Here is a 25,811-nt window from a genome sequence, read left to right as displayed (position 1 = left end):
AGATTGTACTCGTTGTGAAATGTGGCTTACAGATCGTGAATAGTTTGCAGAGGGAAACAAAAGGATCACTAAATGAGATAAGGGGGTTGAGAGACACCGTAATATACATATAGATGATTACACAGGCCTACAGAAAAAAAATTTTTTCTTGGTGCCTAAAATTTTAGAGCTGATTTTAACTATGTGTGGGGCGCTGAATCCAATAATGTAAGCAGTTTTTTTCTATCAGCTCTACTTTGGTAGATACAGGCTACTGTACCAGTAGTGTTATTTACGTTACAATGTATGTGGAAGAAATATTACAATCCAAAATAAATATGTAAATTATAAATGATGTAACCACTATTTCTGCATGCTTCTTGCAATAGTATACAAAATAAGCAAAAGAAATACAAATATTCTCGTAATAACAAGTTTGAATATGATCTTATAAACTCTGCAACTCAAATAAATCCTACTGTGCTCTATAGAGATTTCTATTTGGAAGAACGGCGCTCTTTTCTCATTAGTGCTGCTATCTGTCGGTACTAAACGGAAACTAGTCATATAGTAGTTCCAGGGTACGCCTAGGGGACCAAGATAAAACGTGGGCTCCACATATTGTGTGTAAAATGTGTACTGAACACTTGCGACAGTGGACAACTGGAAAAAGAAAAAGTCTTAAGTTTGGTGTTCCAATGGTTTGGAGGGGACCCACAAACCATGTTGATGACTGTTATTTCTGCCTGGTAAATGTTACGGGTATGAATAGAAATAACCGGAACAAGTGGACATATCCTGATCTGCCTTCAGCAAGACGTCCAGTTGTTCATTCCGATGAAATACCAATCCCAACGTTTCACCACTTGCCAGAGCTTTGTGAGACTGAAAACGAACGTAGTGAACATTCTTGTGACATGGATGATGGAAGTGACAGTGATTATGAGGGAATGTCAACAATTCCTCAACAGTTTAATCAAGATGAGCTAAATGATCTAGTTAGGGACCTTAATCTTTCAAAAGAATCGTCTGAATTACTTGCTTCCAGATTTTAATAATTATTAAAATAACTGAAGCATCTTAAGAAATTCAACTTTTCTGATTAATACGGTGTGAGACCACTATTAGTCTGCAGAATAGCTCTGATTCTTCATGAAATCAAAGCACATAAGTTACGAATGGTTTCCAGAGAAATTGTAGCGTTCTTCATGCAGTGTAGCACTTAATCAGGCGAATAGGATGGATAGGGAAAGGATATCTGTTCCAGAGTTCTGAGCTCCACAACCGACCACAGGTGTTGAATAATACTGAAGTCTGAGGATTGGGTGGGCGAGGGTAGGTTTTGTACTTCATCTCAACGTTCACAGAACCATACCTAATGATCCAGCAGTGTGAATTGATGCGTGATTGGCATAAATCAGCATCTGAACCACAAGACATACGTTCTTACTTAAAATGCCCACTCTCTCTGGCAGTAATGTGTCGTGTAAACGTGATGACAGGACCCACGGAATATCAGATAATTGTGCCTTACAGCATTTCAAAGTCATGGTAGGAAGAAAAGTTCGGAGCACGCGATTCTTTCTGTGTATAACATAAATACGACTTGTTGTTGGAAATAAAATGACAGAGGGTTTATCAGACTACATTACAAGTTTTCAATTAGTGGACCACCTTTTACGAACTTGGTATCATTTTCTTTGTGCAGAAAAGTTTTTAGCGGTAATCAGCGGGTTAGAAATTGTAACTTGACCGCAGATGTTTAGGCTATGCAACTCGCAATGGACTATGACTATCGGATTAGACTGTTTCAGGTGCCAATTGAAACCTGCGGACTTTTACAGCATACGCTGTACGGTCCTCTTTAATACTTGGAGATCTCTTCTGTCCACTATTATTCTTTGCAGATTTCTTTCCAATAGATTTGTAATTCGTTATCGTCTTGGTCACCGTTCCTGACAACACATTTAACACACCAATCCCCTTAGATATAACTGAGGCAACTAACCGCGCATCCACAATTGGTCTCTGAAAACACAGAAACTAAAATTTCTTCCTACCCTCGAAAGAAGGAGAGTTTACTGGAGAGTGAAAATCTTTAACTGTGATCTTCTTGAAAACCGCTTTGACTTTGTCCATTGAGAAAAAGCGGAAAAGCTATTACTCACCGCAAAAAATATGTAGCAGAATTTTCTTCTACATGCAACAGGTAGCGCTTTCGGAAGATGCTACTTCCTTCATCAGCCTGTGGTAGATTTCAAAAAGGATAAAAACATAAAGGGTGGTGAAAAAAATGGTTAAACGTTTAGGATATGTAAAAAACAAATCCTCTGTCAAACATGAAAACACACGGGAATAGAAACTCACTGACAATGTACACTGCTGTTCACTATTTTCTGTTCTTGCTTTCCAAATGGTGAAAGTATGTAGTGAAAAGATTACTCCAAATAATATTATTTCTCCTCTATCCAGGTTAAGTGAGGGCCTTTGTTTGTGAATATAATATGATTCTTTAATTTTTCGTTCCGTTGCTGTTTCTGCTTTTTCAATTAAACATTATTCCACGATACGATTGTTATAATCTCTAAGATGCGTTGCTAGACCGGATAACTGTTGCGGATTCCAAGATTTCGAGGTACAAACGTGCTCAGTTATTCTAGTACAATGTTCCTTTTTGTTTGACCTATATACACTTTATCACACTGACATTTCACGATAGACGCCACTGCTTTATAAAGGGTCAGTAAAAAATGGTTTAAAATTGGTCATGTTTTTATCTATGGATTTTGGAGGAACTTCTGAAATTTTGATGTTGTGTCTTTGCAGAATCTTCTTAATTTTTGCTGAAAAATGTGGAACCAAAGGGACGCCAATCCATCTGTCAGCTACGGCATCTGTTGTCGGTTGATGGTGGGTGCCCACGATCTCCTGTTGTACCTGTTTGTACCATTTTAACAATAAAGATTTTTGGAAACCATTTTCCTGTCCAATTTGTAATAAATACTCTATTTCCTTGTTGAGATCCTCAGAAAGGTCTGAAAGTAAAATAATTCTCCTAAAAAAGTTTTTCCAAACATTTAATTTCTGAAGCCATGAATGTAATGATTTGAAGTTGATATATCTTGTACCAGCAGAAGGTTTGCGGTATACCGAAGTAACAAATTTATTGTTATGTCTTGTAATGGTAATGTCAAGAAAGTTAAGAGCACCATTTTCTTCTAGTTCTTTCGTAAATTCTATTCTAGGGTGAACTTGATTAAACTCATCGAACAGTTTATTTAATTCTTGAGTGTCCTTGTACAAAATCAAAGTATCATCAGCATATCGAAAATATCTAATATAAGGAAATTTAGGAAGGATATTTGTTTCAAGCATGTTCACTACCAAATTAGAAAGTATTGCAGAAAGGGTATTACCCACAGCCAATCCATCGTCCTGTCGAAAAATGGTGTCTTCAAATTGGAAGAAATTGTTCTTTAGACAAAAGGCTATTAGTCGAGAGATTAATTGAATTTCGTATGGGTTCACTTTTGGTTTAAGTAAAGTCATTTTCACTGCCTGTAGAGCCAGGTCTATTGATATTGATGGATACCTTTCCACAATATCAAAAGATGCCAAATGGATGGAATTTGCAGCAACAAAGGAATTCAAGCATGTTTTCAACTCCAAACTGTTTTTAACCGTGTATCTAACTGGAATATTGTATGATACGAGTTTATGATACAGCCATTTTGAAAGTAAATATGTAAGATGATGAAAACAAGCTACTATTGGTCTCAATGGAACATTACGTTTATGTATTTTTGGAAGCCCATATATGATTGGTAAGGCTGGGTCATGGATTTTCAATTTTGTTTTGATTTCATCAGGAATTATAGGAGAGCCATTAATCAACCAATTGGTTGCTATTATCAAGGATTTCAATGGGTTATCCTTACATCTAGTAAAAGGAGACTTTTTGGCACATTCGTATATTTTTTCTCTGTATTGTTGTTTTGATATTATTACGTATTTATTGCCTTTATCGGCTCTGATACAAAAAAAAAAAAAAAAAAAAAAAAAAAAAAGTTGATCATATTTTATAAATCATTATTTCGTAAGTCGTTTTTCTGAGAAAAATCTACAAGGAATAATTTACTATTGACAGGTCAGTTCGATTTTGTCACTTTCGACGAGTCAAGCCGACTCATATTTTGAACAACATTATACAGTGAAACCTGTCTATGTTGGCCACCATGGGTTCCATTAAAAAGTGGTCAACTTACACAGGTGGCCAACTTACAGAAAATAAGTATGATTGATGTACTTTTAATATAGGATTTGTAGTATTACTTGATTGTAAAACTTTAAGCAATGGTATGACAGCTACTTTTAAATAATATATAAGGGCACACATGCACATTATAATTTTGTAATTAACTACCTCTTGTTAATAAACTACAATATTTCCCGCGTAGTAAAAATATTTTGAGAAAATCTTAAGGAAATTCATATCTCAAAACCTCCGCTACCTTTCGACAAGCCGTCAAGTGCCAATATTTGACAATTAAGATGGTTAACTTTAATCTTGAGAATTTCCTGGAATTACTAAAGTTCCTCACTATCAGTCGATAGAACTAATGGTTTTACCAAAACAGACAGGGTAAACAAATACGTACAACCATTTCCTGAATTTCTGCGTGTGCTTTCTTCTCATTCACATCTTTCTTCACCACCCCTTTAATAGGGTAGTGTTCGGGCCATTGATCTCCAAGAGCAAATCGTAAGGATCCATGCTTGTTTGTCTCCAGTCAAAAATACAGAACATCTGCCTCTCATATGGAAATACGAAAGAGTTAGAAAATTACAAACTAGTATTTTGCGTGGCCAAGATACACAGGTAAATTTATCATTATCATCATAGGGTAAACATTGCTTCAATGCGGCCAACTTCCAAGATAGACAGATGGCCAACCTACAGAGTAATAAGTAACGAATGCCTTATGGGAAAATGCAGGTTCCAGATGAACCAGGCCAAGATAAGCAGGTGGCCAACTTAGAGAGGTGGCCAAGTTGACAGGTTTTACTGTAATATGGCATAAGTAATTTTTCCTTGTAAAATACACCCGGGGTTGTTTACTCTTAGAGACATTTTTCTGATCGATTCCCTCGAGATCGACTTGGGCGATTTTGTTCATATTTCATAAATATATATACCATTCACAACGCTACAGTACTGTCAGATAAATTCCTTACTGACAAAAATGTAGTGTTTTGACTAACGATACTGTAATATGTTGTGTACGCACAACTGGTATAGTGTTGCAGGCAGGATGCGGTAATCCGAAAAGTATAATGTTTTATTTCTGGAAAATATGATGCTCCATTTCTGTTGCCTGCTCTCTTGCAAATTTGGAAATTCGAGAATAGAATGATGCTATTGCATTCGCGAAAACTTTCTATCACAACGCTGAAATGCTCTATACAATTTCAGTTCTTATGGTCAAGAGTACCTCACATTTATTTCACTAATAAGATAAGCATTTTTTTCTGGGGCTTCGTCTCGAAATCTATGCACTAAGTTATACTTATAATGCGGAAACTGCTCTTCATATCCCTGTTAAATATTGCTGTCATTTCAGTTGAACAATCTCTCGATTGATTTGACGCAGCTTTCTACCCTTCCTTATCCTGAGCTAGTTTTTTTTTTTTTTTTTATTTCCTTGTAGCTTTCTTTTCCATATCTTTATGATTTGGTCCGTATATTTTAATCGTGTTCTTCTTCTAGATATTTTTTCCTCTGTGATTCCTTCCATAGCTACTAGCGTAATTGTTCCAAGTCTTACAATGTATCCACTCATCCTGTTATCTATTCGAAATATTCTTCAGTGTACTCCTTTTTTTCTCCTACCATTTCCAATATTTTCATTTGATATCTTGTCGAAAATTTAATTTTTAACATTCTTCTAAGTATCACAATTGAAAGCATTTCATCCTAAGTTTTTCCTCTTCTGCTGTCCATCTCTCACTTCCACACAATGTCACACTCCACACATGTGGTTTCATCAGCCTTTTCTTCAGTTCTAAGTCAATGGTTTCGGCTAAAATCTTTTTTTTTTTTTCCAGTCTTTTTTGCCTGAGCAATTCTCGATTTTAAATCATGTTTTCGAGTGTTATCATTCGTTACTTTACTCCCTAAGTAAAATAGATCAATTATTTTTACACGTGAATTTTTTTTAACTTCATTCTCTTGTTGTTTCTTTTCTAGCGCATCTCTTAACTTTTACTTTGCTCTTTTTTAATACTGTCTAACTATGCTATGCATAAGTGTCGGAAGTTTTATAAAACGGCTATGTTCGTCCGTCTGTCTGTCTGTCGACAGATATCAGAGCAAAAACGGTAAAGAAATATCGAGAAGTGGTTTCCTATATCGACTCAGAGCCCTAAGAATAGGTTCCATCTTCTCCCCTAACCCTCTATTCAAACCAGAAATGGCAAAAATAAAAAAAATTCAGTTTCAATTTTGATCCCCACAGAACAAGTGTTTTCTTGAAATCGTTTCAGCGTCTAAAGGGAACAAACCATTGCCACCCGCAACATTCTACCAATGCTGGAAGTACTTGAAATTTCGTTTTACTTCCGGTATCAACACTTATTTCTGTAGAGCAAAAACTAAGATTATATATATATATATATATATATATATATCGAGAAGTGGTTTATTGACAGATTCAGAAAGAGTTTTGTCTCGACTTTATATCTGTTCAAACCGGAGGTGGTGAAAACCTATGCTATCCGTTTACAACACTAATCGCATAATGGATAAAACTCGATATATATCGTTTCTGAGTAATTTGCACATGTGTGATTTCTTTGAAATTTGCCGACTAACGAGAGGTACGCGTGACCCATTTCCACGATGAAATTTCACACGTGTAATCCTGCACACCTATGTACGTCATGTGATGATGTACAACTCGTAACTCTGCACCATTGCTGTGTCATAGGTCCAAACGTGAAGTAAGGTGTAGAGGTTCAAAATCCATTACTACACCTCAGAAAGCATCGTGGCAACATCGCAGAAGTACTTGCCCCTAGAAAATGACTACATGATTAGGAAGAGATGGAATGAAAATGGTGTGCGGTCAAAAGGAAACGCAAGCTGTGACGGATTTCATATCCAGGGTGGTGCACCTGTCTGGCCAACATTCGAGCAGTGAACGGGTGCGTTGTTTTCCAAAAGGTTGACACCTTTTGTCAGCACGCCACGCTCTTGGATTTTACAGAATCCCGCAACGCACGCAGCAGTGAGGTATGTATTTCCGGTAATTATGGTACCTTTTGCCTAGAAAGCAAGTAGTAATACCCTATGCTAATCTCAAATAAACGTGATGATGACTTTACTCGCTCAGAGTCGAACACGAATTTCCTATGGTGTTGGTACATCTCCATGCTGTCATTGGTCTGACTAGGTTTTCCCTGGTTATCTTCACTCCCATCAGGCGAAGGCCTAGATGGTACCTTCTAGAAGGCCAGGGCCAGTTCATTCCCAAATCCTAGACCCATCTAAAAGACCAATGTGATCCCGGAGTTGGAGATTCGAACCTTTCCTTGAATCATTCCCTTGCATGAATACATAAAGAAATACCAATCCAATACATCTCTTTAATAACTCAAAACAAAATTACGACCATTGCCGTACCAATTGCTACAATGACAGTAATGTTATAAGCTTCTTAAAAAGGTAAAAATGTAAACCTTGGAAAGTCATAACAAAATAACACATTTGAGTTATTAAAGCGATGTATTCGATTGTTTTTTATTTACTTATTTATGTATTTATGCAAGAGAATGACTCATGGAAGGGTTCGAACCTTCAACTCCGGGAACATATCGGTCTTTCTAGAAGGGCCACATCTAGGTGGGTCTAGAATTTGGGAAGGAACTGGCCCTGGCCTTCAAGAAGATGCTATTTAGACCTTCGCCTGGTGAGAGTGAAGATAACCAGGGAAAACCTAGTCAAACCAACGACAGCGTGCCGACGTACCAACACAAAAGGAAGTCCGTATTCAACTCTGAGCGACCAAAGTAATGATTACGTTTATTTGGGATCAGCGTGGGGTATTACTACTTGCTTTCCAGGCAAAGAGTACCACAATTACCAGGATATTTTATGCCTCACGGCTGCGTGCGTAGCGGGATTCTGTCAAATTCCAGAGCGTGGCATGCTGACCTCCTGGAAAACAACGCACCTGTTAATTGCTCGAATACGGCCTTGGATATGAAATCTGTTACAGTTCGCGTTTTCTCTTGACCTGACACCATCTTCATTCCACATCTTCCCAACCATGTAGTCATTTCCTAGGGACAAGTATTTCTGCAATGTTGCCATGCTGCTTTATGAGATGCAGTAATGGATTTTGGACCACTACGCCTTACTTCACGTTTGGACCTATAACACAGCAATGGTGCAGAGTTACGTACATAGGTATGCAGGATTACACATGTAAAATTTCATCGCTTTTAGCATATGTGGAAGTGGGTCAGGGTAAAACTTTCTCGTGCTCCTCTCGTTAGTTGGCAAATTTCAAAGAAATCACACATGTGCAAATTACTCAGAAACTAATGATTTGTGACCCCCAGTTCATATAGGTAAAATGTTCCAAAGTATTTGTAGAATATCCCTTGCACGGAATGCATCGAATTACCAGTCACCCTGTATATGGATTCAGTAGCCCAAGAATACGTTTCACCTCTGATTTTATTCCTCTATTGCAACTGGAAATAATAATATATCAATTAGCACTATTGGTTTAAAAATTAATCCACATAGAGCAAAAGCAGTAATAGATGGCGAGTAATGGGTATTTCATATGGATTTAGCGTTCGAGGAACAAGGTCAATCTTCAATCTTCAATCTTATTCCTCTGTTGCAACCAGTAGTTATAGATGCACTATTTCAAGTCTGAGTATTGAATTCGCATAGTCTGGAAGTCTAACTGTAGTTTCGCACTGTGAAACGTAACATACTTTTTTTTTTTTTTTTTTAACGTCCCAAGATTATGCACTGGGACTAACGGAGATGATTAGATGGATGATAATCGTGGAATGAGGAAGTGGGAGGAACGGGAGAATCCTGAAAATGAAAAGAAATGAAATTTAAGTTAACGTCCCATGATTATACCCTTTAGGCTAAGGAGACAATTATAAAGGCAACTGAATGATGGAAGAATTGGTGGAATGGGAATGTGGGAGGAAATGGGAGAACCTTGAAAAAAACCTATACATTCTTCTCTCCTAACTTGCTCAAAAGTAAAAACATTCAGCTACCCCACGAAGCGGAGTGCTATGAAGCTGGAAGACCTCCAAACTGTATTTATCAACGGTTCTTTCATACGTTATATCGTTTCAAAAGACCTCAAAACAATAAAACAATGTTGACACTACCCGCTATTTTCGATAGAAAAACTAGTCAGTTACATCAAATGCTTCTTTTATCATGAGATGACCTTTCAAACCTAAAATTACTCGACCCCGTTACTGTCAAAAATTATTTCAACTTCATTTCTACAATGTTCACACGAGTGGCTGGGTGATTTTTAAGAGAAATGCCCTCTGAAAATAATAAAGTATGTATCTCCGAGGTTTCCTATTTCCAGTCATTCCATTATTACTCCACATATCTATGAGCACCCAATTTCGAAACAATGTTTTTAGTTTAGTCTCAATTTTGACAAAAGGGGCCGCGGTGGCTCAGTGGTAGAGCATTCACCTCTGGTGCTTGGGGTCCCGGGTTCAAACTCTGCTCCCGCCAAGTGAACTTTGTGGTGGACAAACACCGTGTGCGTGGGTTTTCTCGGTGTTTTCCCGTTTCCTCCCACTTTCTTCATTCCACCATTTCATTCATCTTTCATCATCACCGTCTCCTTTAGCCTAACCGGCATAACCATGGGACGTAAAACTCAAAAATTTCACATTTCAATTCAATTTTGACAAAGCTCAATTAGGAGAGCCTCTTAAAAAAAACTGTTGTGAAATGGCAATGAACTACAGATTTTTTCTAACGATTTGCATGAATTTGAGGGAGTCAACAGTTTTTGGGTGCGAGTGGGAGAAAACTACTTGCTATTCCCACACGTTATCCAGAGGCGCTTGATATGAGTTATGTAACTCCAGTAAAATCACACTTACATTAACGAATATCCTGTACGTACAAAACCCACGTAAGTTTTTACCATATTTCCATATTTTCTCCATGCGAAGGGTAGTTCTAATATTTTATGCAGCGAGATTTTTTCTTCTTCAACCGTGCAACTTCTGAACCAATAGATAAAAACACTGAAATTATGTACAAAGGAAACATCATTAAAGTGAAATCTTCTGACGTACTCACTCTCAGGTACCGACAGATAAACAGTGTAGCCAAGCCAACAAAATTTTACTATTTTTCAAATAGTATTCTGTGAGGTACGTACTTCATTTCGTATACATTTCATGTCAACATGTTAAACGAAAACTTACAATATCAAATGTATTATTCAGGGCTTCAAGCTAAGAGCGCTATAGTATGACAAACATCCAAATTTGGAAGCCTCTACCACAGTAACAGCACAACTGAAGTCAGATAGGGCAATACATATCTACAATATTTTAGTGGTAGATATCATGATGATAATTTGCCGTTTATAATAATTTGATATATCAACCCGTTTCGGAGATATAAGTATTAATATAGTTTGCAACACCGCTTAAATAACGTATGTGTGAAAAATGTTTAAAATGATTCCTATTTTACTTTGCTTTGCTAACGTTACAGCAACAGCTATCGGTAATTGTAACTGTAATATGCTGTCAATTACATAATGTTAACTGGTGTCACCAACTTAATCAATGTTTATCGTATCTCCGGAACGGGTTGAATAGCAAACAGCAAAATGACTTGTTTGTCAATTAAAAACCATATAAGTAATTGGATATAATACTTATCTAAGCATCTTTTCGAAACAAAACCTTTCGAAAAAAAGTCAAATTTTCAACCCTTTTCGAAATACGTTATGAACATGATCATGGTATCCAACACCAGGGTTCTTCGGATATGCACTCTAGGGATGGTTAAAGAATTTCGGATCCGGGTTACCTGGTTCCAAAAATACCCGGCTCCGGATTCACTAAGAATCGGGTACCCGGATCCAGAGCCGACAAGATGTACCCAGATAAATCAATATTGAACCAAAAGTAGTAAATTTGAACCATTTTTGGTTTTGGTAGAGTTCGGGGTAGACATAGTACGTTGCCTTAGACGCTGAATCGATTGCAAGAAACCACACCTCTTGCCCATTTTGCTCTGACACCTGACGACAAACGGACAAAGGAATAATAAACACTAGTGTTAGTGTCTGATGAGGACAACGTTAAATTGTTGAAACCGTTACACTGTAATTTAGTTTTTAATAAATAAGTGTGTATACTCTGGTTGGAGTGTTTATTGTTCCTTTAGTGAGTTCCAGAGTCGTAATGGATAGAGTTGCAAGACGGACAAAGACATTCAATAAGACTTTCAACACTTACCCACAGCATAGTTTGGAATAAAGAAGGTTACGCCTAGTCATTTTCAGAAAACTGTAATTAATTACTTTGTTAAAAAAAATTACTACTGTTACAAACTGAGTACACATAATATATCTTCTATATATGATTCAGCGCAATTAGAAATAAGCAGTTATGTCTCCACGTAGAGCCATGCGGGATCTTCATTCGCTTGAGCTGAAAATTCAGATGTCATCAATGCATGAACAGGTATTCATTAATTATGTTTTTTTCTTTATTATTATTATCTGCAATAATCTAAACAAACGTCCCTTATTATATAAGTGCATTGTATGTATGAATCCAACAATTGAGGGGCTAGAAGGTTTCTATCCAATAACTGAACAACGTTCGAAACAAATCCCCTTTCATGATCTTACACAGTTTGCTCGCGTTTATTGCAGCTAGGAGTAATAACCAGCCTTGAGATTGGTAGCCTATTCTTCGGTACACTCCCGCTTGGTCTAGTGGCTAGCACGCTTGCCTTTGGTGTGCGTGGTCCCGGGTTTGATTCCCGGTGGGGGTATAGTTGAACGAAAAAGTGGTTCGAATTCCACTATAATCAGTAGGTCCTGTCTCCCTTAGCCACCACGACATAATCGTAGAACGTTAAACTCAAACAAACCAAAAAAACCTATCCCTCGGTACGTAGTTTACCATATATTCTCTAGGTCTATGAATCATTCTTATAGAACCTATTCTCGTTGTGTGTAACTATAGAACTTATTTAAATAAGAAAAAGGTTGATTCAACTTCACCATATTTCTTTCATGCTAAAGAAAATATTTCTGTCAGGTTGCTTGACTGTAAATACTACATCAGATCATCCAAATGCCAGGCGACCGCATTTACGGGTACAAAACTTAGGTATAATATGAGCTAGCTTAGCTTAGCCTACCTTACAGAATTGACTTTGACCTGTTTGTCTCACAGGGTGTCTACTAAAATTCCAAAATGAAATTTCGTGACTTTTTCTTCACCAAATCATAAAATTTCCTAACATTTTCAAGAGCAAATTTGAGTGCGAATTAGGCCGAATTTTCATCCATGCGACAGAAACTTACTTTGCTTGCGATTTGATAGCGTCTAAAGCCGACCATAGACATTTTTGGTGGTGAATTTTGACGTTTTATAGAAGGAAAATTTCCAATCTGTACATACATTTGTACAGTTTAAAAAAATCGTGACCCAAAAGCTAAATTTCGTGACAGTTTTCTGATTTCGTGACTTTCGTGACCGATAGACACCCTCTCTCAACTTTAATACAGTTGTGTTGGACGCAAATCATTTTGACTGGGTGTCACTTGACGACGTCGATTGCCTACAGCATGACAAACCTTTTTGTGCCTCATGTACTAAGTGGAAACTCAGAATAAACTTTGACAAATGTGTTATCTTTAACAATTTCTTGGATGAAAACAATAACCTGATCTATGAAGAAAATGATCGTACACCTTCAAAATCTGATCCACAACTTCAGGGGGCAATTACCAGCTACAGTTCGTACCCCACAACATGTTTGGAATAATCATCTTTATTCGGGAAAGATCGACCATTCCAAGAAACAAAGAAGGGAAGTTTAGAAAATTGCCATTTGCTGTGACATCTGTTAAATGGAAAGTCTATCATGAAGCCGAAATTAAGGAAAGAATAGAAAACCAATAAATGTGGAGAATAAAATTTGAATAGAAATTTAGGATGAAGAAAGTTAAAATGTTAGAACTAAGGATGGAGAAGTTATAACAAATTCAAGGAAGACAACTGAGAAAACATTTCAGCTGTTCAAACTTCTATGAATGAAAGTTCTTTCTCTACGCATGATACGGATGATAGTTTGAGTGCTTTCAGAATTTCATCCAGCGAAGATAAAGAGCAAAATGTGGATATAATTAGTTTTCACCGTACCTTAAGTAACGAAGCTGAAATCAATAAACATGTGGTAGTGGAATATGAAGGTGAATACTATCCTGATATAATGAAACGAGCAAGAAAGGAGTTAGTTTGAAGTGAGCACTATGACCATGAGTGGAAACAACTGGAAATCGTTAAAAGCAGAAGATAAAATCTTGTATAGATTTGAAAATCTTACATAAATAAATAAATAAATAAAAAAGTTCAATGTGATTGTTGTGATCAGTGCACGAGCCTAAGGATATTCTCTGCAAGGTTTTCGGTCGAAAGAGAGGAAATACTTTTGATGGACATGTTTGAGTTATATGTGTGTGTGCACGACGTCTCCTAGACAAAAATGGTGAAATCAGGTCAAAAACATGTTTAGTAGTTATCTTCTTATAAAGAAATGAAAGAAGTATCGAACGTTATTACTCCGACATAGTATTCTAACAATGAAATAAACAGCAATGGAAATTCGTTAAAAACGAATATTTAGAATTTTTCAAATTTTAATAAAATCAATGACTTGGATGCCAGCATTGGCAGGCCTGCCAGAGGTCACTTTTCAGCCACTCCTAGATCTGTGAAAGTTACCTTGTCCCCATTGTGGAAAGTTTTATGTGAATGCAAGAGAATTAGCCACTCATATAGGTAAAAAGCATCCGATTATAAATCCAGGAGGGTTGTCTTCATTTCAATAATAATAGCTTTCCTGATTGTAGTGCCACAAATGTTAGAATCGCTAACTTGCAATGGTAGCACACAGGATTTAACGTTATCTAACTTGGGTAAACTGCTGACGTCATTAAGATAATCTACACACATCCTAAGACGAGTCCCTCGTGGTGCTCGAACTGAGGTTGCCGATGAACTTTCCGAGTTATTGCAGCAAGTAGCTATTTTGAATGAAGAAAAAGAATGGATCAACCTGTTTGCATTTCCATTTGTAGCACTAACTGCTCCCAAACAATCCGAAAATATAAAGAATCTTACCTCATGGGTAAAACAAAGAGTTCGTGTTTGGGATAACATAGGTATTGACGCCTTAACCTTACACTCACCAAAGATCAAGAAATCTACACCTAAACAGAATGTGTCAAATCTGAAGATTATTGAAAACAAACTAGCCGATGATGATATCCGAGGAGCAGCCCGTTTACTAATGTCAGATGTTACAGTAGCAGCCCCTGACACTTCAGTGTTTGAGACGTTGTTGGAGAAACATCCAGCCCACCCTGGTACAGTCAGCAGAAAAAAAAAAAAAAACCTGCAACATGAGCATGTATGTTTATTGTGAAACGACGAAGTCTTTTGCTCCAAAATAAGTGTGCAGGGGAGAACACCAAGGTTTCTCCTGGCGTGATTCGTGCCAATTAGACGTTATGTTGATTCCTTGCGCTGTTAGGCGTAGTTTCACAATAAACGTACACGCTCTGGTTGAAGGTTTTTTGGTGTGGACTGTACATTTACTTTACCGAATCTTCCAGAAGACGAAACCAGGGTTCAAGGAGTTTTAGTAAACGAAGTTAAAAATGCTATAAATTCTTTTCCATCTGACAGCTCGGGAGGTCTAGGTGGTCTTCGCCCTTCGATTCTCAAAGATCTTTTATCTTGCCAAATACTTGAATCGAAGAAAAAACTATTAAAATCATTTAGCGATCTGTTCAATCTAATTATTTCAGGAAAAGTACCCTTGGAAGTTCGCACGTTGTTTTTCGGAGTCAAACTTATCGCTCTTAAAAAGAAATGTGGTGGAATCAGACCTATCGCCATAGGGAATATTTGGCGCAGAATATCAGCCCAAAGTTATACGCTTCAGAATACGAGAGCCTGTTAAGAACTTTTTGTCTCTCCACCAACTTGGAGTTTGTATTCCCAATGGAGTCGCAGCAGCTATTCATGCAGCCAGGAAGCAGGTTCATGCATTTTTCCTCCACACACAACGCTCCAAAGGCTATCGTAAAGCTGGATTTTCGTAACGCTTTTAATGAACTTCGCCAGGACTGCATGCTTATTGCAGTGTTGAACTATTTTCCCGCAATATACCCATATGTTTACCAGTGTTACGCTCAACCCTGATGCATCTACTACTAGAAAGAAAAAATTGAATGTTACTGTATGTTTCTGTTAAATTAGCATGACTATATCTGTTTGTTAAATAAATTTTATGTAGGTCAAAAGTGATTTTAGCAACTACTTCGTCAGCCACTCACTTTGTTCTAGAAATTACTTAGTACAGACAATGGTAGGCCACGGAAAATGACTGAAAAGTAACTGAAGGAAGTTTCTATTGAAAAGAAAAAAATGTACCTTGAAGTGAGGTCTTCTTTTGTTGTGGTGGGACATAGTGCCCCAACCTGAATGTCGCTTCTAGTATTCTAAATTGTACCTGTTATCCACAATTTGAAAGGATTTTCTTACTGCGTAAAGGAATCGATCCAAAATGTGGAAAAAGAGATGAATGAACAACTTCACGTTTACTTCGGGATCATTTCATATTCATGACATTTGCGTTTATTTGCCTTACAGTTGTCGTTCTATGGTTACACAGTTCCTATTATTTACTGTATTTTGTTATATATTGCTCACAGATTGCATGGTATTCTATATTCTCGACACTTCTGAGTAATGTACTAAAAATAACGTTGCGATATATTACTTATGCAAGGAAGTCCTATTTGGAAATATACTTGTGGCCTTCAGCCTATTCTTGCGTAGGACATTTTATTCAAGTTGGAATTCTTTCGTGCATTAAGCAGTCCCAATTTTTATTTAATTTCTGGTCTTCTACCTATATCTGTGAGACGTTAAATCTGAGATCATTATTTGTACCCACATTTTGTGGGACATTAAATTCAGAGAAATTACATGTTCTAGATAGACTCTTTTGTTACAAAAGATACTGTATGTTCTTTGAGTCTGGCCTTCAATCTATATGTTGTTGGAAGTTCTCCAAGCTGTTTGCACTGTTCTGTTTCTTGTTTCACACAATATTTTGTTAACGTTTGGATTAGTTTTCTACTGTAATAAAAGTTTGTTGCAGTTGAATATCTTGTTATCCATTCATGATAGATTTAATACGTGTTGCTAAAATTTAATGCAAATAGATCCTATTGTAAGTTCTGTTACAAGTTGAGGTTACTTTGGGTAAGAAGAGGGTTTGGATTTTCATCCACTCAATAATTAAAAACCCCTATTTTTGATGTACGTGTAGATGAGTCCTTTTCTCTCGTCTTCCTGGGAATGACAACAAGGTGTGACAGTGCTGTTTTCAGCTGGCATAATTGAAGTCCACGTCTTACAGTATGTATATAACCTCGCTGCTGAAAGGGGCGCTAAATTTAAATGAAATCAAAATTCATTATGTCTATACTTATTTTGGCGTAGAGTGGTTCCGTTTGTCTTCAAGTTAATGTCAACAGGGACCAGTGAATTCATTAAAAAAATTTTGCAATCACTTACAACGAAACAATTACGCCGAACTACAACGAAATTTCTGAATTTTATTTTTCGTGCTCTTCCAGTTTATTCTATGAGGAATTCTCAGACTTCTAGACCCCCGATAGCGAACGCAAGGCAAAAGACCTTTCTAGTATTTTCATTATTCAAACTACGTTTGTTTCTCTCGATGTCAAGCTACTGGGTTGCCAGATTTTCCTCAAACGACTATAAATTAACTTGCTATTTGTCAGCAATGATCATCTTAATCTTTAGTAATTTCTTTAAATATAAAAGACCTGCAAGTTAGCACAGTAATGCAGAATACGCGTCTAACACCTATTACCATATTAAGCGTTGCTAATAATAATAATAATAATAATAATAATAATAATAATAATACAAGCTTATTAAACATGTTCAACCATTGGATTTGTAAAAGAGAAATGACATTCTTCATTTTTTATTTTTAAAGTTTATCAAAAATTTTACACGTAGTTTTATGTACAACATGATAAATTGTGTATTCGTACACTCCTTCATTTAAAAACACTGATAATGTCAGTTAAATATCAGTGGCCTCATGGTGGATCTACACGTGGTAACATTGAGAAATCTGAACATGGTAATTGTCAGGGGTCTTTGTTTCGTCACACAAACTTTTTTTCTTTTTTCAAACTTCTAAATCAAGCTACTGAAGAGAAATAGCTAAGCATGGTCAGAACACGGGTGTCGTTAGCAGGGAGTCGGAGGGAAGTGTCCCAACCAGATTTTGGTAAAATATATTTAAACAAACTATACTACTTTGTATATATAACATTTGCCGGAAATAGGATCTTGATTCATCCGACCCCTCCCCCCCCCCCCCATTTAGAAGGTTAACAACGGAGGCTAGAATAATACACAAAATTCTGAATAATATTCAGTTATTTTACGTGCTCCATGACCTGATTTTCATTTAAAATTGAATACATCCATTACGTTTTAATTCCATAAACATACTTCATATTCCATGCAGTATATATCCTAATCCGGAAAACGGATACCCGGATCTTAAAACGTGCATCAGGTACCCGTTCCAGAACTGAGAATCGGGTACCCGGATCCATTATTACCCAGGAACCCGGTATTTCAGGATTCAGTTCTGGTCATCCGTAGTGGACTGTCCCATCCATCTGAACTTAGCTGTTATTGTGGTAAGAAGCTACCAATATCTGGATGTCTGAATATACTGTAGCGTCCTTAGTTTGCAGCACTGATTAGCATTTTGGCATTGTAAGCTTTAGCTTAATATAGAAATTTGGATTACGCAAAAATCTGACGTATTTGATTATATATATATATATATATATATATATATATATATATATATATACACTCTAAGTTGCGATGGTAACATCGTCCATCTGTTGGTATTGTCGAGTATGTTCACCGACTTCCCCCTGTTAATATTTTCCTCGCACAAAATTTCAGTGTTTTTGTCTATTACTTTGGAAGTTACACGGTTGTCTCAAGCTTTAAAAAAAAAAAAAAAAAAAAAAATCGCTCTTTATATGTTCTGGTCCGTTCAGGTTGTCAAGCAGAATACCTGCTATAACATGGATATTACTGCATTGATACACATCAGTTTTACTATATAAGAAACATCAGCTTGTTCCACAATGTTATGATTCACTTAAATTCCAGATTCAGCATGAAAACATAGATAGGTGAAATAAATCTATAAACAAACCAAATACGAGGTATGATCAAAACAAAGGGGGAATAATTTTATCAAAAACAAAGTAATAAGCTTACGTGGAATTGTAATTCAATCTCCTTCAAAGAACTGCCCTTGGCTAGCAATATACTTATCCCAACATTGAATCCTTAACTGGAAGCATTTCTGGAAGCTCTGTCGTGGTCCTCTCAATGTCAGAAATGGTATCAAAACGTTTTCCTTTAAGCATGATTTTAATTTTGGGAAAAGAGCCAGAAGTCTCATGGTGCTATACCTGGAAAGCACAGCGAATGTGGATAGACAGGAATATTTTCTCAGCCAAAAACTCGCGGATCAAAAGCAAAAGTGTGGTACGGTGCGTTTTCGTGGTGAAGAAGGAAGTCATTTGCCCATTTAGTCGGCTGTTAAAATACTTTTCACGGACCCATACGAAATATTTAGTTCTTCGGAAAGCTCTCGAATAGCGCTTCACCTGTTTGAAGTTATTTATGCAACTTTTTGCACGTTTTCATCTGTTTCTGACGTCGAAGAACGTCTGGATCGTTGGTCGTATTCAACTGACTCCTTGCCGCTTTTCAATCGCCCATACCACTTGTAACCGTCTTCAATGCCACCGCTTCATAGCCATACACTGATTTTAACATTTCGTGAGCTTCTTTCGCACGTTTTTTGCAGCTTAGAACAAAACTTAATGTTGGCGGCGACAGACATTCTGAACATGTCCTCACTCTTCTGCCTCTGGAAGCCAACTAACATGTCACAACTCGTTCAAACTCGACAACTGACTGTATCAAAGGTCTAGCTACCGGGATCACAAGTTCAAATGAATACAACATCTACAGATGGCACTGTGCAACTACATTCACCGTACTTTTTGATCGCACCTTGTACTACAGGTTCTGCTGTTACATAACATCTGAGCACCCGGAAAAATCCACAAAATAATCGTTTGAAATTTTCAACTATTTTAATGCATTCTTGTGTCTTATAAAACATTTAATTGATAAACTATTAATTCCATTTAAGTATAACTGAAATAAAAATGTTTCCCTCCTATAGGTGTATTCTTAATGCTGAATTTTATGCAGAAATTTGCGATGTAAAAAAAAAAAAAAAAAAAAAAAAACTTTGAATTTAGCAAAAGATTTCTTTAATTATAAATACATAATTAACAACGGATATCTCAAGCCTGATCTCGTTCTTAAACAAGTTAACTCAGGATCTGCAAAATGACAAAATCTTTAATTTCTGTCGGCTACAGTCTGAAATTACAAGATAGAATAAACCAATGAAACAAGTGAATGATAATTAGTAGAATGGGGTGGAAGATAACAGGCGACTTCTGAGAAAACCAATAGGTATGATGTTCCCCAACACAAACTTATAAGATTTGGGATCGAATCAGAAAACTTCCTCGCCAGATTAAGCGCTGTTCAATTGAGTCACAGTATTCCTACGCTTTTGTTTATCTCTATCTTTGAGACAGATAAGTGGAGCAGCAAATTAAAATGCTTAATTATTCTCAGATTTAGGATTAGGAACTGTATTTCTGGCCTCTGTACTTCTATAGTCATTTTAGCCCGACATGTATGAGGTATAACGTCCCTCGGCGATCACATTTCCCGGGGAATTGGGAAGGAAGAAAGGAATGGGGAAGGAAGGAAGGAAGCGGCCTAGCGTCATTATGCTAGGTACAATTTCAGCATCTGCCTGGTGTAATGAAGAAAACCCAGGAAAAACTTTCCTGAAAATGGCTGGCCAGAAAAAAGCTGTTACACTTTCCAGACCGTGTGTTCCCATTAAATTTGTAAAATAAATGTTGGACACTTGAAAATGATTTTAAACAACATTCGAAAAGAATGTTACTTAAATAGCTGGTTATGTAGTTGAGCTGTCTAACGAATTCAAGTAAAAATTAGGCTTATTGAGGAAGCAAGAATTCAATATGAAAACAGGTATTCGCTAAATCTGAATGCACGAATTCGCGTCTGGAGCAATATTTGCTCATTGTGTCTTACATTCGTATTATTTAAACTGAAAACTGAAATTTCGAGTACAAAATATGTCTTTGATTTCATGTGTAAACTGAGTTTGACGGCCTGTGGATCCGTGTCGTTAAGTGTCACGGTCGCCGTCTTGAAACTCGCCACATTGTATCTACGTCAGATTTTGTAAAGACAAAAGGGAGGGTGCCATGTAAGGTATCGAGTAACACGAGAATAAACAAATGATAAATGCTTCCATAAATGTAGTATTGTAATTAGTGTCTTAATAGCTGTAATAGTTTAAAATTTATCTACACTTAAAGGATGTTACTGTGATGAGGTATCCATAGTAAGTCCTACAGAATGTGTTCAATGCTATCCCCTTTGAGCCGAACAGTAGTATCTTCGTTGCTGGTGCAATTTTGTGCCCTGGGTCCGTTGCTCATGGAACATGATCCTCGGTTCATGGTACGGGAGTACCTGGATCACTCCAATAAATTTTGCCAATGGTTACATTGGTTCAACCCCTTAAATTTCAAAAGAAGTAGAAATTTCACGACTACCTCATAAATTTTGGAAATTACCAAAATCAAGAGTTTGGTCTAGTAGTATAGGACCATGATATGTACTCTCTAAGTTTGGGTGATTCATGTCGTTCCCTTTTACGGTTAAAAAAAAAAAAAAAAAATGCCAAAAATTCAAATTTGCGAGGTTTTATTTTACCTAATATATCCTCTTATTACATTATACGGTTATATCACATTATATATACATTATACGGTTATCACATTATGCGGTTATATAGTTGCTTACAGGGGTCTATTCTCTTTCATAAAATATGCATACTGTGGCGCATCTCTCTTAAATTTCGGGAGGATACACTGGCCACTCCTTAATTTTGGGAATTGTCAAAAAGCAAAACTTGATGTCAATATTATCTAGGTCTCGAATATATGTTTCTGAAAATTTCATAGGTCCTACTTTTCCCCTTCTATAGATAAAAAATTGCAAAATATACGAATCACGTGGTAGGTTATTGACCTGACGTATCTTTAGGATGAGGCATTATAGATTATACGGTCCTACGGATTGAAATATAAATCCATTGTCTTTCATTGGACAAGTGTACCTGGTAAATACCTCTTTTCTAGGTCTTAGGTATATACATTTATATATATTTGAGTGGTCTAACTTATCCCTTCCATGAATAAAAACTTTCAGAAATATATATACGTAAATAATACGCTGTACCATGCGGTTGGTTTTGTCTCAATTTATCCGTTTTAAGATGTAGCTTCATTACAACTTATAAATCTTATATATGAATACAGAAGCTCATTTTATTTCCTAGGTCATGGGTACCTTAATACGTCTCTTCCAAATTGTAACATGGGTACATTAGATCACCTTAAATTTGAGAATTTTTAAAAATTCAAATCGGTAATTGCTTTATATGAGAGGCATTTTGGTATTTAGTTGAAACACTCTTGGATGTTATTGTACAATAATTTATTCAATATTTGGATCCTCCATATACATTTAGTCCAGTTACCTCTCTAAAATTTAGAAACCATATTTGGTAAATATGAATTCGGAAGGTACTTTTCTTGGTTTTAACCGTCTTATAAGGTCCATATGAGTACTAAACCATTAGATGTTATCAGATTTAAGGTAATCTCTCAAAATTTAGTAGAAATTATTTAAAATACATTTCTTCCAAGTAAAAATTATTTTTAGGAGATGTACATTAGGTCTGGGTCCTAGGTACCGCTTATTAAGATTTAGGAACCAAATTTATTAGTGATATAGGGTGGTAACGCGTTCGACAATACATTGATGACATCCCTTCATGTTTGAGGTTAAAATAGGCCACGTGTTTTGAGGTAGATAGAAGCATTTTTGCCTTTGCTTCGCAAAAAGTGGAAGAAAGGAAGGTCTACCAGTATTGTTTATCGGTTCATGCTCATATATTACGAAATAAGTATTACAACATTTTCCCCTTCCTCCCTCCCTATTCCCCTCCTCACATCCAAATTTTTTTTTAATTATTTAGCTCTGAGCCAAACAAGGGAAATGATTGATTGATTGATTGATTTTAGTTTAGCGTCCCTTTCAGCAGCGAGGCTATATGAGACGTGGACCTACTGATTAACGTGGAATCCGAACCACATGAGCTCCCGCCGGAACAAGGGAAATGAGTGTTGTTTCAACTGCTATTTATGTGGATCTGTTGCATTTTTATCAGCGAATGGTAATTGGGTGGTATAATTAAAGTGTAATGTTCGTATATTAGACGGACAAGAGTGTTGTTACTGGGTTCAATCCTCCGAACTATTTTATTTCTATTTTCAAACAGAACTGATAAACATTCTTCTCTCGTAACTATTCTATATATTGCTATGAAACTTGGCATACACGTTACGAATAGGCCATAGTAGATTTTCAGGTAGATTATATTCGGGTACCGAGGACCGCTCCAAGGAGCGCCAAATTAAAAAATAAAAATAAAAATTTCCCTATTTATCCCAAATTTTAATTTTTTCTATATTACATGTCAATGGTACCACTTAGAAGCTTGTTTCATTCTGAAGAGAATGATGTATTAGCCATGGTACTGGGACAAAGACTACTGTTTCTGGAAACTTATATTGTATATCCTACTTTTTCCCCTACTTTATCGTCTCCGTAGCGAAGTCGGAAGAGCACGCGGCTAGTGATCGTAAGGTTGGTGATTCGCGCCCATCCCGGGGTACATTTTCACCGAGTGAATTAGCTCAAGTGGTAGAGCGTTGGTTTTGCATTCGGGAGGTCGTGGATTCGATTCCCGCTGCCGACCACCCTGACTAGGTTTTCTAGGGGTTTCCTCAGTCCTACCAGGCAAATGCTGGGATGGTACCTACTAAACAGGCCCCGGCGGATACCTTCCGAAATCCTTTCCATTGTTATTATTGTTGTCAGATATCCAGCATAAAATGGCCTTTGTGCTGTATCTGGTGAATGTTAAATAAATAAACACTTATATATGAAATTTAGTAATATTTTTCGTTCTTAACTATTATAGATATTGCCACAAAACTTGGCGCAGAAATTCCTTTACACACGTGGATGATATTTGAAAAGTTTGTTTCATTTTGAAGAGAATGATATTATGTCATGATACTCGGATAAATATTGCTGACCTAGTAGCTACTTAACTGAAAGTGAACATTCTCTTCAAAAACTGCAAGAATCGATTAGAGAAACAAAAGATTCTTTTTACGAACTGAAGTGTTGGAAATTTTTTCTTCTAAATCTACTTTTCAATTGCTAATTTGCCTTCTGACAATATTTTTCGATCAATGCACCTTTGTAACGTGCGATAATCATAGTATACATCACATATTCCACCAGATACTTAAGATGAATTCGCGAGTTTCCCTATCTCCTTTTTAAAGCAACTATTTTTTTATTTGTGTGTGTTAATTATCCAGGTATAGTGCTGAGAAAATACAGGTAGATCTTTAGTAATTTCCTTCATTTGAGTGAGGTGTTTGTAATGTCATTGTTTCAAATTATGGTATTAAAAATTTCCGTTTCTAATTTCAATGTCCCCTCATCCCTCCTCCCTGGCTGATACGGAATTTCCTTGGAGATTTCATAGTTGTGATAAACAATACATTGTTGTGAATGATTTTGTGCGTGTTGCTAAACGGAACATTGCTTTCTTGTTTCGTGTTTTCTTTGTGGAGTTTTCCTGCAGGAAAACAGTCATTTTGTTTTAAGTAGGAACAATTTGTTGTAGAATTTTTATTTTGGATCCTATTTTTTCCTATATCTCACTACGATTTCGTATATTTTAATAGGATTGGAAAATATATTTTCTCTCGTAACTAGAAACAATATCGGATTGGTGCTTAGTGAAAAGATTTACGATACCCCGCACAGTTTTTGTGGAATATTATGGTCACTTACCTTCACCCGTGGCCGTTCTAGAGTCCTCAAAACTCCCAAAAGGGAATTTTTGCAGGGATTTTTCCGATTTTACTCTCATTTCTCTTTCCACGTACGTCATGAAATCATGAGCATCATACCATCTGAAAGTTGGTTTCATTCTAAACAAAATCATACATCAACCATGAAAATCGAATCAATATTGTTGCTATGTCCAGAAATTTTTAATTTAAATTCTATCTTTTTTCTACGACTTTGTACAACAGGACTGGGAAATATATTTTCCCTCGTAACTAGAAACAATATCGGACTGGTACTTAGTGAAAATATTTAGAATACCCGCGCACATTTTTTATGGTATATTGTCAGAACGTACATTCAGGGAATCCGTCGGTTCCGTTCTAGGGAATCTAAAATTCCCGAAAAGAGATATTTTGAGGAATATTTCCAGATTTTCACCTAATTTCCCTTTCCACGTACTTTACGGGGCCATGGCCATCATACTATCTGAAAGTTGGTTTTATTCTGAAGAAAATGACGTGCGAACCAACAATTTCTGCTGAATAGTACTGAAGCAGTAGCTACTTAATTGAAAGTCTACAATTTCCTTTGAAAACCCCAGTGTTGAAAGGGTTAAGGTACCCTTGAGCTATGAAATAAAATTAGTCCCTATATTCACACATATGATAGTAAGCTGCAATGAAGCTATAATTACAACAAAACAAAACCATGTGGTAAAACTTATTGCTTACGTATATGTTTTCAGAATTTTTTTTATCCATCGAAGGAGCAAGTTAGACCACTCAAAATTATTAAGTGTATAACAAAGACCTAGAAAACAATTAGTAATTTAAAGTTTTTAAAATGTCTCAAATTTAAGAGGTGTGTACCAGGTCCACTTGTCCTATGAAAGACAATGGACCCATATATCAATCCATAGGACCATCTAATCCTATAACATCTCATCGTAAAAGATGAATTAGGTCAATAACCTATCACGTGATTCTTATATTTATGACAATTTTTACCCATAGACGGAAAAAACAGAATGAACTAAATTCGAGTCCTAGAGAACATTTATACCAAATTTTGTTTCATTGACAGTTCTAAAATTTACGCGGTGGACCTTCGTACCCTTCCCGAAATATAAGAGGGGTTCGTCAATGTACTCATGACTATGAAAGGGAGTGGACCTCTGTACACAACTATATAACCATATAACATACTAAAGCCTCATCAAAGAAAATACTAGGTAAAAAATCTTCCAAATTTGAATTTTTTGAAATCTTTTACTCATAAAA

At 36.4% G+C, this 25,811-nt stretch overlaps 1 protein-coding gene across 3 annotated transcripts in view; it reads right to left on the bottom strand.

The window, feature by feature from the left end:
- LOC145673807 (tyrosine-protein phosphatase non-receptor type 2-like) overlaps window positions 1–25,811 on the bottom strand; it is a 281,317-nt gene that overhangs the window by 24,022 nt on the left and 231,484 nt on the right. The gene's annotated exons all lie outside the window — the stretch shown is intronic.

This window comes from Thermobia domestica, chromosome 17, assembly GCF_964235325.1.
Source record: "Thermobia domestica chromosome 17, izTheDome1.hap1.1, whole genome shotgun sequence".
Taxonomy (NCBI): domain Eukaryota; kingdom Metazoa; phylum Arthropoda; class Insecta; order Zygentoma; family Lepismatidae; genus Thermobia; species Thermobia domestica.
The sequence above is the reverse complement of the archived record's forward strand: the minus strand, read 5'-3'. Positions and strand labels throughout refer to the sequence as shown.